This window comes from Mesocricetus auratus, unplaced genomic scaffold, assembly GCF_017639785.1.
Source record: "Mesocricetus auratus isolate SY011 unplaced genomic scaffold, BCM_Maur_2.0 Super-Scaffold_100013, whole genome shotgun sequence".
Taxonomy (NCBI): domain Eukaryota; kingdom Metazoa; phylum Chordata; class Mammalia; order Rodentia; family Cricetidae; genus Mesocricetus; species Mesocricetus auratus.
Genome location: NW_024429196.1, coordinates 24,237,213 through 24,251,981, shown reverse-complemented (window position 1 = coordinate 24,251,981; position 14,769 = coordinate 24,237,213). Strand labels below are relative to the sequence as shown.

Below are 14,769 nucleotides of genomic sequence, written 5' to 3'. Positions count from 1 at the left end.
ATCACTAAGCACAGCAAAAAACACTCCATACAAAAGCCATGACAAGAAAACCCAAGTCTGTGTTATAAATTCTCAACTGATATCACAGATGCTATGTGCAAATTTTTAAGTAAAACCAAAATACCCTGTACTGTCGAAAGCTTTAATACTGTCTTCCAATTTCTCAAAAACCTTATATTTGAATCAGAAAATGTGGTAAAAATAAAAATCTATCTTGTTAACTCCAACCTTCCAGATTTGCATAAAAGATATAGTGCCTCAAAAATAGCCTATAAATTCCTCTCCCCTCCCTTCTTCTCTCTCCTCCTCTCCTCCCTTCCTCCTCACACACACCTGACTTCTCAGTAAATGACTATAAGTCTAAGTTTACATACACATGAAATTCCCCCAAGAAGTCCACAAATTCATTGGTCTCAACACAGAGACATGGGCCAGAGAATTCAAAACAAGCAAAATTGTTGCTTCTGGCTTTTAATGGTTTCAATAGCAGAACTGCAGCGATACTCAATGAATACTTAATGCCTGTGCTTCATATTCCAGTTATCACACTTCTTTCTCAAAGTGACCTACAGTAACTAAGGGAAAGAGGGGTCCGGATGGACCCTGCTAAGTGTTATATTACTACAGTGATCCCCATCAGAAAACCTCTTCCCTTTTGCTCTATCATCATCTGGTTTTCTTTCTTTCCTATTCAGTATGTTGATATTTTTAACATCATAAAATAATAGATCCTGGAGAGAATCAGAAGCAGTCCCTTTGCCTTCAGATAGACAGTTAATGACTTATTTGTTTTCCCATTTTTCAACTGAGGTACTTGATGAATCCACATGTTAAAAGAAAAAATAAAATCTTGCTTTCTCAGCGGCTATGACTTCTTTGTAAAAATGTACAGCTTTAGGGTTCAGGGCAAATTTTTCAGTTCTTCTAGGAAAAAGAGCTTCAGCATGTGCGTATACATCACTCACAACACAGAGAGAGCACTACACTACAGACCTGTGACAGCAGGAAATACTTGCAAGGAAGGGCAGAACAGAGTGACTACGTCAACTACTTGCTAGCTTTAGTGTGCATGTCTGTATTAGTAAAGCACAGTTCAGGGCTGCAGATACACCGCAGTGGTAGACTGTTGCCTAGCACAAGGTCCTAGGCTGGGTTCCCAGCTGGGAGGTGAGTAGGAAGCAGGGAGGAATGGGAGGTTGAAGACTGGATAGAAACAAATCAAACTCCATTCCTTCTATCCTTGCTCCATTTCCTAGGGCAGTTTTGAACAGGTAATAGGTTTAAATTCCTAGCACCTCTCTTCTTAAAAAGCTGAGTAGTAACCACCTTTCCCTCCCTCCCTCTAGCAGACCAAACCAAGGTCAAGAAGCAAGTACTTTACCACTAAGTAACATGCTAGCCCTGAAAAGTTAGCTCTCTTCCAATATTCTTCCTTCTACGGTAATGAAGGGAGAGACGGTGCCTTATCCTCCCAATAAACATTATGTTTGATGAAAAGAACACAAAATCCATTTTCCATAAATTTCAGTTGCATTATCCCATTCTACTGGATTAGTTTTGATTTGAAAATGAAAATCACCATCAAACATACTATCAAAGCAATTGAAAAATTCTCCTTCAAGTGATCCTAATGTTTGGTCTCTATCCTAGAAAAATGTTATGGGAAATGCTAACTATACAGGGATAAGTAAGTACAGAAGGCACAAAAACACAAGGATTCCACTACAGAGAGAGTAAAAAAGAAAACCATCAAAATGGTACCCATAATTTTTCCTGAGTCAGTGGTTCTCAAAGGGTCACGACCCATTTGGGAGTCAAATGACCCTTTCACAGAAAAACACATATATTTACATTACAATTCATAGCAGTAGCATAATTACAATTATGAAGTCGGAACAGAAATAATTTTACGGTTGGGGCATCACCACAATAAGAGGAACTGTATTACAGGGTCACAGAATTTACAAAGCTTGAAAACCTCAACACGAAAAGTTCACTTTCACAGCCGGGTGGTGGTGGCCCTGCATGCCTTTAATCCCAGCACTCGGGAGGCAGACAGGCCATCTCTGTGGGTTCGTGGCTAAAGGTAGTTCCAGGACAGTCAAGGCTACACAGAGAAACGCTGTCTTGAAAAACAAAAACAAAAAAGTCACTTTCTCTCTGCTCTCCCTCGCCCCAAAGCCTTCAGCAGATCTGCAACAGACACTGCACTTGTGGGAAATGAGCCTCTGTTGTTTGAACCACTGAATGTGTTTTTGTTGTTTTTGTTTTGTTTGAGGTAGGGTTTCACTACATAACCAGGTTGGCCTTGAACTTGAACCCTCCTTGTTACTGCTTTTATTACCTCAGCATAGTTTGGCATGGCTGAAGGATATGGGTTGTATTAACTTTGCTTTGCAATAACAAAATCTCAGATAACTGGGACTGGAGAGATGGCTCAGTGGTTCAAAGCACTGGCTGCTCTTCCAGAGGACAAGAGTTCAATTCCCAGCACCCACATGGTAGCTCACAGGTGTCTGTAACTCTAGTTCCAGCAGATATGGCATCCTCACACAGACATACATGCAGGCAAAACATGAATGCACACAAAATAAAAATAAATAAATTACTTTTAAAAAATCTCAGATAACCACCTTGGGTAGTTTGAATAAAAATGGCCTCCAAAGCCCCACAGGGAGAGGCATAGTTTAGAAGGTGTGTCCTTGTTGGAGGATGTATGTCACTGGGAGTGGGCCTTTCAGATGCTCAAGCCAAACCCAGTGTCTCTCTCTCTTCCTGCTGCCTACCAATCCAGATGTAGAACTTTAAACTACCTCTCCAGCACCATGTTTGCCTGAGTGCACTATGCTTCCTACCATGACAGTAATGGACTAAACCTCTGAATTGTAAGCCAACCCCAATTAAATGCTTTCTTTTATAAGAATTGTCATGGTCATGTTGTCCCTTCACAGCAATAGAAACACTGAGAGACCACCATAACATGAGAAGAGGGTTCCTAAATAATAGCATTATATAGAAATGTTTACATTCTTCTTTTTGCTCTATTTTTATAGTAAATATAATTTATTATTTCTTTTAAAAGAGGGAAAGACTTTTCTTTTTTAAAAACAATCCATCATCTTCTTAAGAAATACATACACGTAGTCTTAGCCAGCACTAGACCCTACATGCTGATGCAATACTCACCTCCCAGGTAAGGTGAGCCCACTGGTTCAATAGTGGCACTTCTGTCACAGAGTAACTAACAGCTTTTTTCTTTCTTTCTTTTTTTTGGGGGGGGGGACTTGAGGTCTGCTGCACAGGAATAAATTTCACGCCTGGTACTTTAATCCTGGTCAAAAGCTCATGACTGGGAGGCCATAGGCCCTGAGTAAAACTTGCTATTGTTATTTTGCTAAATGGCCATGCTGTCAAATTGCCTTCTAAGTACTTGTTTCTATCTATAGATGTAGCCAACCAAACTCCCAGCACAGATGGCTAGATGATCTCTAGGCATCATGCCTTACTGAAAAGCTACTGGAAGTTGATAGCTGCTGGGGGAGGGAATCATTCTTTGAGGATGTGGTCATTGATAGGTATATCACACTTGAGTGAATGGTCTCACGCCCATGCTTATAAGGGCAGCAGTAACTGGATTTTAAAGATTAAAAGAAAAAGACATGAAGTTGGGAGGAGATATGTTGGGGAAGACATGGTAGGAGCTGGAGGGAGGAAATGTGTAGTAGTAACAACAATAATAATAACTGTCTCTATATGTTAAAGATCTATTAGAGCTTGGAAGACAGAAGAGATATCATAGATACCCTTGCTACCTGCAGAAACTGTGAGCTGCTGCTTTCTACAATAGAGGCACTCTTACCCAGAAATGTGCTTCCTACATTTGTACTGTTGCTACACATTACCATTCCCCAAACCAATTACTTTTTGGTAACCCCCAAAATGTTGACTTCCTTCTTCTCACCATCATATCCAAAAAAGACTGAGACTGAGACTGAGACAACAAGAAGAGAGATGCAATGACTAGAACAAAGTCACTATCTACTCTGCCCCCAGCAGACAACCAACCCGACTTCATCCACCTACTTTTTCCAGGTGAAAATACTAGGCCAAAGCATTTCAGGTGAATGGATCAGTATCAGGAAGTAATTAATGGTGAAAGGTAGGAAGAAAATTAGCTAGACAAAGGGAAGAAGACTTTCCCTGACTTCTCACTCATCAAAAGAAAAACAAAACAGAAAAAGAACAAGACTGGATCTGGTGTCTAATGAATTGTTTCTCTCATTCATTTAGCAAAATCATGAACAAATTTTCACTGGGGCATCTTGTTTGACCCTAAGTATGAAGAAGTTCAAGAAAATCAGTGTACTACAAAAGAGAAACAGTAATTCTGCATGCACAGCAAACAATTCTGTAAATAATTCAATAGTGCAGAATCTTAAGGAATTATACACTAATTTCATAGGTCTCACTAATCTTCTTTTTGTCAATGTACCCTTTAAGAGTTTTCTTATTACTAAAAATAATGCCATGGTCCAGAGCAGAAAAACAAGAATAACAAGGGCCAATACAAGAAACAATTTCTCATGTCCACCATATAGAGATAAGCATCATTTAACAACTTTCTAACTGATCCAGGTACTCCTTGCTATTGATTTTACAAAAATGTGTAGTGCTATATTCTTTCTAAACATCATCTCTATGCAGTAAACATGAACAAGGATGCTGGCACTGTGCTCCACATAAACTATTTTGATCTTATGAATAACAACCCAACATCTTTTATTTTTGGCAAGAATTCGGATGGTTGTTTTTTTAACCCATTTTCGAAATAATGTTTTTTTTTTCCTTTCCTGGAAATGCACTTTAGAATTAAGCTACTGTCATTTTACCCCCCAAGGAAAAGAATGTGAAAGGCCACATTTCTTGTGACAAAAATAATCTATAAATACTCAGGATGACAAATAATTCACAAATAGAAAAGGACTACTGAAAATCAAATTATAAAACCATTTCTAAGTAACACCCTCTTTTGAGCTAGCAAATTAGTTTACATACTTTGTTTCTTTAACATTCCATTGAATTTTTAGAGGAAAGGCATGTTATTCTGTCCTAAAATTTCAAAAATCAATCTCTATAAACTTGACATACGAAATAAAACATAGTAATATGGTAATTGTAATATACATATAAACTTGTGGCCTATTTTCTCTACATCTTTTTCTGCATCTAAAATCTGTAGCACTGTATGCTCAAATAGTGTTTTAATCCATTTAAAAATGAACACTGGGGGTTGAAGCGGTGGCTCTGTGGTTAAGTGTGCACACTAGTCTTGCCGGAGGCAGGAGTTCGGTTCCCAGTGGTCATACCATGTGACTCACAAGCACCTGGACATCCAGGGGATCCCATGCCTTCATACACACATTCACACACACAGATTCCCACAAATAAAAATAGAATGAATCTTTTAAAAATAAAAACCGATGCTGTGTTACTGAGGACATTGCTGCTTAGTGGTAGTGCTTGCCTAGTGTCCAAAAGACCCTAGCTTATCTCAGAAGTTAACAGAGAAAGGAGACAACCCACAGCATTCTTGACAGGCAACACTATGAATGAGGTAACACAAATATATACTACTATATATACTACTATATATACTACTTCCAACAGTACCAGATTATTTGCAAATGAGAAGTGGTTTCTTTAACACAAATGATATTTCGCACTCCCAATATTTATTTTAGTACTGCTGTCATACTCTTAAATGCAGAAGTAAGTTGAAGAAGACAGAGAAAACAGACTACTTCTGACAAGATTTTTTTAAAAATGAAGGACAGGGACTGGAGAGATGGTTCTGAGGTAAGAGCACTTGATTACTACTTGTGGTGGTTTGAATGATAATGGTCCCCATAGGCTCCTTGAACTTAGTCCCCAAGGAGTAGCTCTATTTGAAAGGATTAGGAGATGTGGCCTTGTAGGAAGTATGTCACTGGGGGTGGGCTTTGAGCTTTCAAAAAGCCCATTCCAAACCCAGAGTCTCTCTCTTCCTGCTTCCTGCAGATCAGGATACAGAACACTCAGCCACTTCTCCAGCACCATATCTGCCTATGTGCTGACATGTTCCCTGTTGTGATAACAATCGACTAAACCTCTGAAACTATAAGCAAGTTCCAATTAAATGCTTTCCTTTATAAAAGGAGCTGTGGTCACGGTCTATTGCTCTTCACAGCAACAGAACGCTATGACACCTCTTTTCCAGAAAACCAGAGTTTAGTTTCCAGTACCTATAATGGGTAGCTCACAATACCTATAATTCCACGTCGAGGCATGACACCCTCTCCCATAGGCACATACACATGAGCACATACAGATACACAGACACAAACACATATATAAAGATAAGGAAATTATAAAATACATCTTAAAAATAAAAAGTACAAATTTGCTGAGAGCATGGTGGTCCACAACTGTTAATTCTGGCAGGAGGATCTCGACAGGTTAGAGTTAGGCTGATCTACATAGTAAGTCTAGGCTGCCCAGTTATACACCAAGACTCTCTCAAACAAACAAAAAAGTGCAAAGTGAGACACAAATGGAGCATTTACCTAAAGGAAGTTTGCACATTTATCTCTTCTAATCGACCTACTTCTACGTAAGCTGAACTTTTCCGTATTTCCTAATCTTATCCCGTCTCTAATAGCAGGGCTTCACACACTGCTCCCTCTTCTTGCTTTCATCAGGTCTGATGCTAAGTAAGATCCCCACACGGTCCTCCTGGCCTCCCTGAGCACAGGCCCTTGCTCTTACAGGCACTTGTGTTTCCTTCTTTCTATTAACAATCCCAAGCTTCTAGTGCATCATCTGTCTTCCCTTCTAGTTCTGTGCTCTAAAAGTCCAAGTTTATGTCTCTTGTTCTCAGCTGTAATCTAAAGACCAACACAGTAGCAATATAATGTAGACTCTCGTTACAGACACGAAAATAAAAATATAATCTTTATTTACATAAATCCTAATTCTTGTCCTTAAAGTTTATGCTAAAAATTCAAACATCATGACTCGAAATATTTTAAGAAGCAAAGTTATAGTATAATATGTCTCAATGTTATCAACTTTATATACTTGAATTGCTTATTTTTGTAATACCCAAAAGAATTTTCTAGGTTTTGCTATGCCTTATAATTATTAAACTTTTACAGGTGTACCTACCTATACCTGAAACTTTATAGTAAAATAACTTTCTAAATCTTACTTGGGAATTAGTCTTCATGTTTATTTACTCTATTTTCAGCAAAAGGACAAAGAGACTCTACTAGGTTATGAGAAAGTAGTGATGCAATCTTAATTTACAGATTAATCTCTGTAACTGTTTTATTGTTATAAGGTAAATTATATTGAACATAACTATATAATAGAACATCAGAGAACTTATTCAATAGTATCCTGAGATTATTGTTTACATAATTCAAAACAGCAATTCTAGTGAAGAAAATCTAGTAGAATCTAAGTATAAGGCAAATGTTGTCTCTTTACAAGGTCACCTCATGTTCTAGACATATTTGTTATTTTCTCTGTCTTTGTAATAAAAGCAAACTAGACACGTAGTAAAGCAGAACAATAAATTATTTCCTTATACAAGACATTTGAGTCCTGTTTAGTCAGTTAAAGAAGAAATAGAGAGCTTAACAAAACAGAAATCAGGAGACCATGAAGCAGCTCTCTTCTCAGCTTCCTGACAGAGTGCCCCCACCCCCATCCCAGCCAGGGAAATCCCTTTAGAGAAATATCCAGACCTGACAAGAAGACTTCACAAGTCACAAAAAGACAACATAAAGCTAGTACTGAAGATAACACACAGGGTCTGCTATTTTAAGTTTACATAGAAGCGTCATCCACACACACACACACACACACACTTGATTTTTATCAGTTATACACAAGCAAGTATTTCCTGCTTTTGTATTTACCAGACCATAATACAAGTAACCAGTGAGGACTTCAAACAAGACATTAGGTACAGTGTCAACCTTTACCAACATACAACATCAATTCCATTTCCCTTCCATTCTTTTGTAATGTGAAGCATGACTATTTTAAAAGACACTATGGCTCCAAATGTTCCATAATTTGATGTATTTATTAAGTATCTGATCATAACCTTCTACATTCTCTTAACATTTAATACCTAAACACTTTTTTCCTATGAAAAGGAAATGACCTGGTGCAACTGCAGAGTTCATGAACAAATGGTAAGTCATTAGAGCAGTGGTTCTCAACCTTCCTAATGCTGGGATCCTTTAATAGTTTCTTATGTTGAACACTTCTCCACTGTTGGTGGGAATACAAACTTGTACAGCCACTTTGGAAATCGCTATGGCGGTTCCTCAGGAAAATGGGAATCAGTCTACCACAAGATCCAGCAATCCCACTCTTAGGCATATACCCAAAAGATGCACATTCATGCAACAAGGACGTCTGTTCAACCATGTTCAACCAGCATTATTTGTAATAGTCAGAACCTGGAAGCAACCTAGATGCCCCTCAACTGAAGAATGGATAGAGAAAATGTGGTACATTTATACAATGGAGTACTACTACTCAGCAGAGAAAAAAAAAACAATGAAATCTTGAAATTCGCAGGCAAATGGATGGAACTAGAAGAAACCATCCTGAGTGAAGTAACCCAATCACATAAAGACAAAAATGGTATGTACTCACTCATATATGGATTTTAGACATAGAGAAAAGGAGTACCAGCCTACAATCCACACCACCAGAGAAGCCAGGAAACAAGGAGGACCCTAAGAGAGACATACATAGTCCCCCAGAGAAGGGGAAAGAGATAAGATCTCCTGAGTTAATTGGGAGCATGGGGGGAGGGAGAGGGAGTTATGAGAAGGAGAAGAAAAGGGGAAAGAAGGACATGAGAGAGCAGGAAGATCGAGTCAGGGGAAGAATAGAGGAGAGCAAGAAAAGAGATACCATAATAGAGGGAGTCATTATAGGTTTAAAGAGAAATCTGGCACTAGAGAAATGTCTAGAGATCTACAAGGTTGACCCCAACTAATAATCTTAAGCAATAGTGGAAAGGCTACCTTAAATGCCCTTCTCTGATAATGAGATTGATTGATGACTACCTTATATGTCATCCTAGAGCCTACATCCAGTGGCTGATGGAAGCAGAAGCAGACACCCACAGCTAAACAGTGAGCTAAACTCTGGAATCCAGTTGCAGAGAGGGAGGAGTGATGAGCAAAGGGGTTAAGACCAGGCTAGAGAAACCCACGAAACAGCTGACCTGAAAAAGCGGGGGCTGATGGACCCCAGACTGATAGCTGGGAAACCAGCATAGGACTGTTCCAGACCCCCTGAATGAGGATGTCAGTTTGGAGGTCTGGTTAATCTATGGGGCCTCTAGTAGTGGATCAGTCTTTATCCCTAGTGTACAAATGGACTTTGGGAGTCCAATACACATAGAGGGATACTCTCTCAGTCTAGATGGGGAAGGGGTTGTCTAGGCCCTGCTCCAAATGATATGACAGACTTTGAAGATCCTCCATGGAAAGCCTCACCCTTCCTGGAGGGCAGGAAGGGGATGGAATAAGGGATTGGTTGGGAGGCAAGGGAGGAGGGGAGAGAGAGGGAAATGGGACTGACATGTAAAAGAAGCTTGTTTCTAATTTAAATTTTAAAAAAGGAAAAAAAATAATTTCTCATGTTGTGCTCACCCCCAAGCATGAAATTATTTTTGTTGCTACTTCATAACTATAATTTTCCTACTGTCATAAGATCTGATATGTGACCCTGTGAAAGGGCCATATGACCCCCAAAGAGGCCGTGGCTCACAGGCTGTACTAGAGGTTTTGTTTCCCTTGACTTCCTAATTTCTGAACCATAGTCATAATACAAGGACATCATATTTCCATTTAAAAACAAATATACAAACAAACCTGAACTAGGTATACGGCTCAGTAGGTAAAGCTACTGTCAAGTCTGAAGAATTCAGTTCCATCACCAGGATTGACATGGTAGAAGAGACAACTCCGTCAAGTTATCCTCTGGCCTTCACACACTTGATATAACACAAACACACACTAAACAGACAGATGATACATACTCAAAGAAAACCCACTAATTTGTATTTCAATGCCTGAAGTGAGAGTGGAACCCTGGAATAAGAACTAGATCTGCTCATTCTATTTCTGACATGTTCTAACCTCCAGCTTACATCCAGGCTACAAAAAATTTCCCTCACAGGAAATTTACTCTCTTCGTGACTCTCAAAAAAAAAAGACATATATAAATATATATATATATATATTATACCAAAATATAAAATACCATTTTATATCAATCTGGAGAAGATGGACAGAGGCTAGAAAACTAATTTCATCGTCCTTAAAAATGAGACATTCTTCATTCATATAGATGGTACAAGTTTCCTTAACAACAAAGTCTACTTATATGAAATGAAGCAAGTGATAACACCGCTGTCCAGCTGCTAGATAAAAAAATAAAAGCTAGATGCCAACCATAAACTTTCTTATTACAGGCCACACAACAGATACACTTCCTCAACTATGCTGTCCACTGTCTTTTGACAAGTGAGAAATAATATTTTCACAAGAAATCCAGTTTTAGAGAAGTTAATAAAAAAAAGAGATGTGAACTTTTCTAAATGTTACATCATTTCTTATCACAGACTCAAGAAAAGAACCACAAAAATCAAACTCTCATAAAAGAAAAAGCATTAATTTGAAATATACATGCCTCCGAACTCTGATGCCAAGAGAAGCGCTGAAATGAACCAGAGAACATGTGGCTGCATGTGGAACAATGCACTTCTGAAAGTGGCCAGGACACAAGTGTGGAGCAACACACGCGGGGCCCCTAGCCCTGACACACACAGCAAGCATGGCAGCCCAAGGCCAGCAATGCTCCTCTAAGACGTAACTGAATAAAAACATTCCCACCAGCCTAATCATAAACATCAGAGGTACAAGGCTTCCAAATGATCTACTCCAATCCACATACCCACAAATAAATAAAGCTGGAGACAGTAGGTGGCAGTGGGCAGGCAATTAAAAACAGCAAGCCATTTGCCCTATCAAACAAGGACAGTCAGCAGAACATGTGTTCCATCCCAGGCTCCTGGGACTTTTGGAACTTCAAGAGGATTGGCATTGTGAAACTGTTCTCTCAATAAAATGTTAAGAGTCCCCTTAAGAATGAATTGTCTTCGACAGGGCCATTGCACACACAAACTCACTAAGGCTGTGACTGCAAGCACAAGACCTGCACAAGATCAGACCAGCCAAAACTCCCAGGACAGGGGCTCATGAAGTGCCATCTGATATCTGAGGAGTTACTGGCAAGTGGCAGTTGGCTGGGGGTGGGGAGGCTGCAGCCCCTGAGAGGCTAACACGCTACAGTAGATGATCCTACACATATGCTCACATAGGCAGCAGCACTACGTGGACTCTGTGGGTTTAAAAAGAGAGAGAAGATGAAGCTGGGAGAGAAAAGTGGTAGGATATAAGGAGGAAAAGGAATAGAGAGTGATCTGATCAAAACACGTAATATGCATGTATGAAAATACCAATAAAATAGAATGAAGTATCTTAAAACTATTATAAAGAAGTCATTAATCTGTTATTCTAAAAAAAATTTACTGAAGTTAATTCATATACCAAATTTGTATACATTTTAGAATATATTGTATGTCTAAAAAATTTTCTTAATGGCAGGCCTATAAAAACTGGTAAATAATATAGCTTTGGAGAAATAATACATAAATGTCTTGTAATTTTGACTAATAAAGTAATTCTAAAAACTGGAAAAGCTACTACTACTTTAGCAATTTATGCTTATACTAAAACTCTAAATGACTTTTAATCAAAGAAACCCAGAATTTCATCAAAAACACTTCAATCATAAATACATGTCTTGCATATAGAAGTGTATGAAAGAGAGAAGAGGGAAGGAGAAGAACATGAAAATCGAGAGGAGGAGACTATAAACAACTAGTAAATCCTAGCCACAGGTCTATGGGAAAGGGGCACTATTTTTATAATTATAATATAGTTAGGTAATAGTATCAAAATTAGAAACAAAAAAAATAAGCTATCTCCTAAAAACTTTAAAATGTCACAGCTGAATATACTGTATAAAACTGCATTTGGCTCTATTTAGTCCATGACAGTATCAAATTAAGAGCTATTCACTTTCCTACATCAAGAAGATAGATGAGCTAAAAGCCAAGTGCATTCATATTCAGTGGGTGGAGTCACACAATGAAGTGCGTTTAATTCAGCAGCCAGCAGCACACACTTCCTGAGAAGCAGAGTCTGCCGACACTCATCACTGCCACCACTTTGGTTTACTGTGGTCAATTTGGGTAGGAGACATCATTCTCCACAGGAGCTGTACCACACCCTACTTTCCCCTGCCACAAAATGCAAAAACTTCCTCCATTAACCGCCGTCTGCAAAGCCCCAAACATCTACAAATTCATCTCTTACATTAAGAGTCGCTGCAACAACAATGAAGATGCTGGCTCAGTGATTAAGATAGATTCACCAGTACTGAAAATGCAACTCAACTTAAATTTTCTTTTAGCTTCCCAGCCGATTTCAAGGAAAACTTTCCTGGCAAAAGTAAAATAAAATACAGTAGAAATTAAAATTTAAAAACAGGCAAGCCGGGCGGTGGTGACTCACGCCTTTAATCCCAGCACTTGGGAGGCAGAGGCAGGCGGATCTCTGTGAGTTCAAGGCCGGGCTGGTCCGACAGCCTCCAAAACAATACAGAGAAACCCTGTCTCGTAAAACCAAAACAAATAAATAAATAAATAAAAACAGACAAAACAGCCGGGTGGTGGTGGCACACACCTTTAATCCCAGCACTTAGGAGGCAGAGGCAGGCGGATCTCTGTGAGTTCGAGACCAGTCTGGGCTACAAGAGCTAGTTCCAGGACAGGTTCCAAAGCCACAGAGAAACCAAGGGGGGGGGACGACGACAACAACAACAACAAAAAAAAAACAGACAAAACAGGGTTTCAACACGAAGCTTTGAAAAAGAAAATTAAGTATAACTTAATTTCTTTTACTTCTGTGCTTTTTGCTTTGTTTTGTTTTAAACACACCCATCAATATAATCACTAAACACTGCCATGTATAGGAACTTTCTTTGCGATAATAGCTGTTAATAATCTAAGATACCCACTCCTCTTTTTCATTTTTGGCTTTACATGACATGATAAAATAAACCGAATAAACGTAAACTACAAAATGCAAATATAAAAAGCAGTAACAATTTAAGTGCTAAAAATCAAAACCTTTTTGTTGACTAATCAAGTCAACAATCCACAATGAGATTCACAATATCATAATAGCATCAGAAGTATTCATCTCAGAATTTGCTAGAATACATATTGGTAGGAATGAGAGCCCAAAAACAAAGCATTCAACAAATTCTTAAGTCCTTAAGGGCTTGGGCATTCCAACAGTCATTTCAGGGCTAAGCCAGGGCGATAAAACCCTGCCTTGCTGAGGACACATGATGGCCAGGCCTGCAGTATCAAGGTAGGTTGCCTCCAACCTTCATCCATTTATCCCATGTGCTGTTCAAAAATTACTATGTTCTATGTGTTCCATGACATGAGCTGGAGAACCTGCCAGGTAAAGCTACTCACAAATCTAAATATCCTACCTTTCTTCTGATACCTACACAAATATTAAAGAAAATCATTAATAAAGAATAATCAATGATTCTCACCCACATCTAGGTTTAGAAATCCCATCTAGATTTAATGACAAATATAGTTAAATCACTTTACATGTCCTGTGGATTTTTTTCTACAGCACATAACCACTGTAACACTCCTTAGACTACATTTATTGCGAGTCTATTCAAGAACAACTTCTTGGCCAGACGTTGGTGGCACATGCCTTTAATCTCAGGACTTGGGAGGCAGAGGCAGGTGGATCTCTGTGAATTCGAGGCCAGCCTGGTCTACAGAGCACGTTCCAGGACACCCTCCAAAACAATACAGAGAAGCCTTGTCTCGAAAAACCAAAAAAAAAAAAAAAAAAAACTTCTTTTTCTACATAATATCATCAAATTGTCAAGAAAAGGAAATGTAACCCAGTCTAATCCAAAGAAAGTTTGAAAAGAACCAAAGTCTAAGAACAAGTTAGTGAAAGCAAATACTCTTCTAGATAACCAACTTTTCAAATTTACAACAAAAGCATGTATATTTCTGAGTAATTTCTCCAGAATGAAATCTATAGTCACTCCCATAACTGAAATCTTTAACACTGTAAGTCCTATATGCAGGACTAGGAGCCTGACTACCTCTCTCCAGACTTTTCTTTCCCGGTGTCTGTTCCCATCTATCTCTATGCTAGACTATTAGGCCACTCAGTGCACCTCTCTGGAGTCGACCTTACCTTTTCATACTGTTCCATCTACCACCCTCTGCACACAGTCCTCTTGGAAGAACTCCTCAAATTTCATCTAAGACATAATCACAGAAGAGCTACCATACACTAAAGACACAAATATCTGTAATATTTATTTAGTACAGATTAAATTAAATGTCAAAAATAGTGTTTGCCCTCAAAGAGCACACGGATCAGGGAAAGAAAGCAGCAAGCAGATGAACCTTAAAGTTCACTGAACATGTTACAAGTGCAAAAGGCTCGCCTGGCAGTGAAGAGGAACAGGAGGTGAGAGAGGGACAGTAGGAACTAGGATGATAACCAAAGACTGACT

At 38.8% G+C, this 14,769-nt stretch overlaps 1 protein-coding gene across 1 annotated transcript in view; it reads right to left on the bottom strand.

Moving 5' to 3' along the window:
• The window catches only part of Usp6nl (USP6 N-terminal like), a 136,284-nt gene that overhangs the window by 106,980 nt on the left and 14,535 nt on the right, over window positions 1–14,769 (bottom strand). The window lies entirely within an intron of this gene.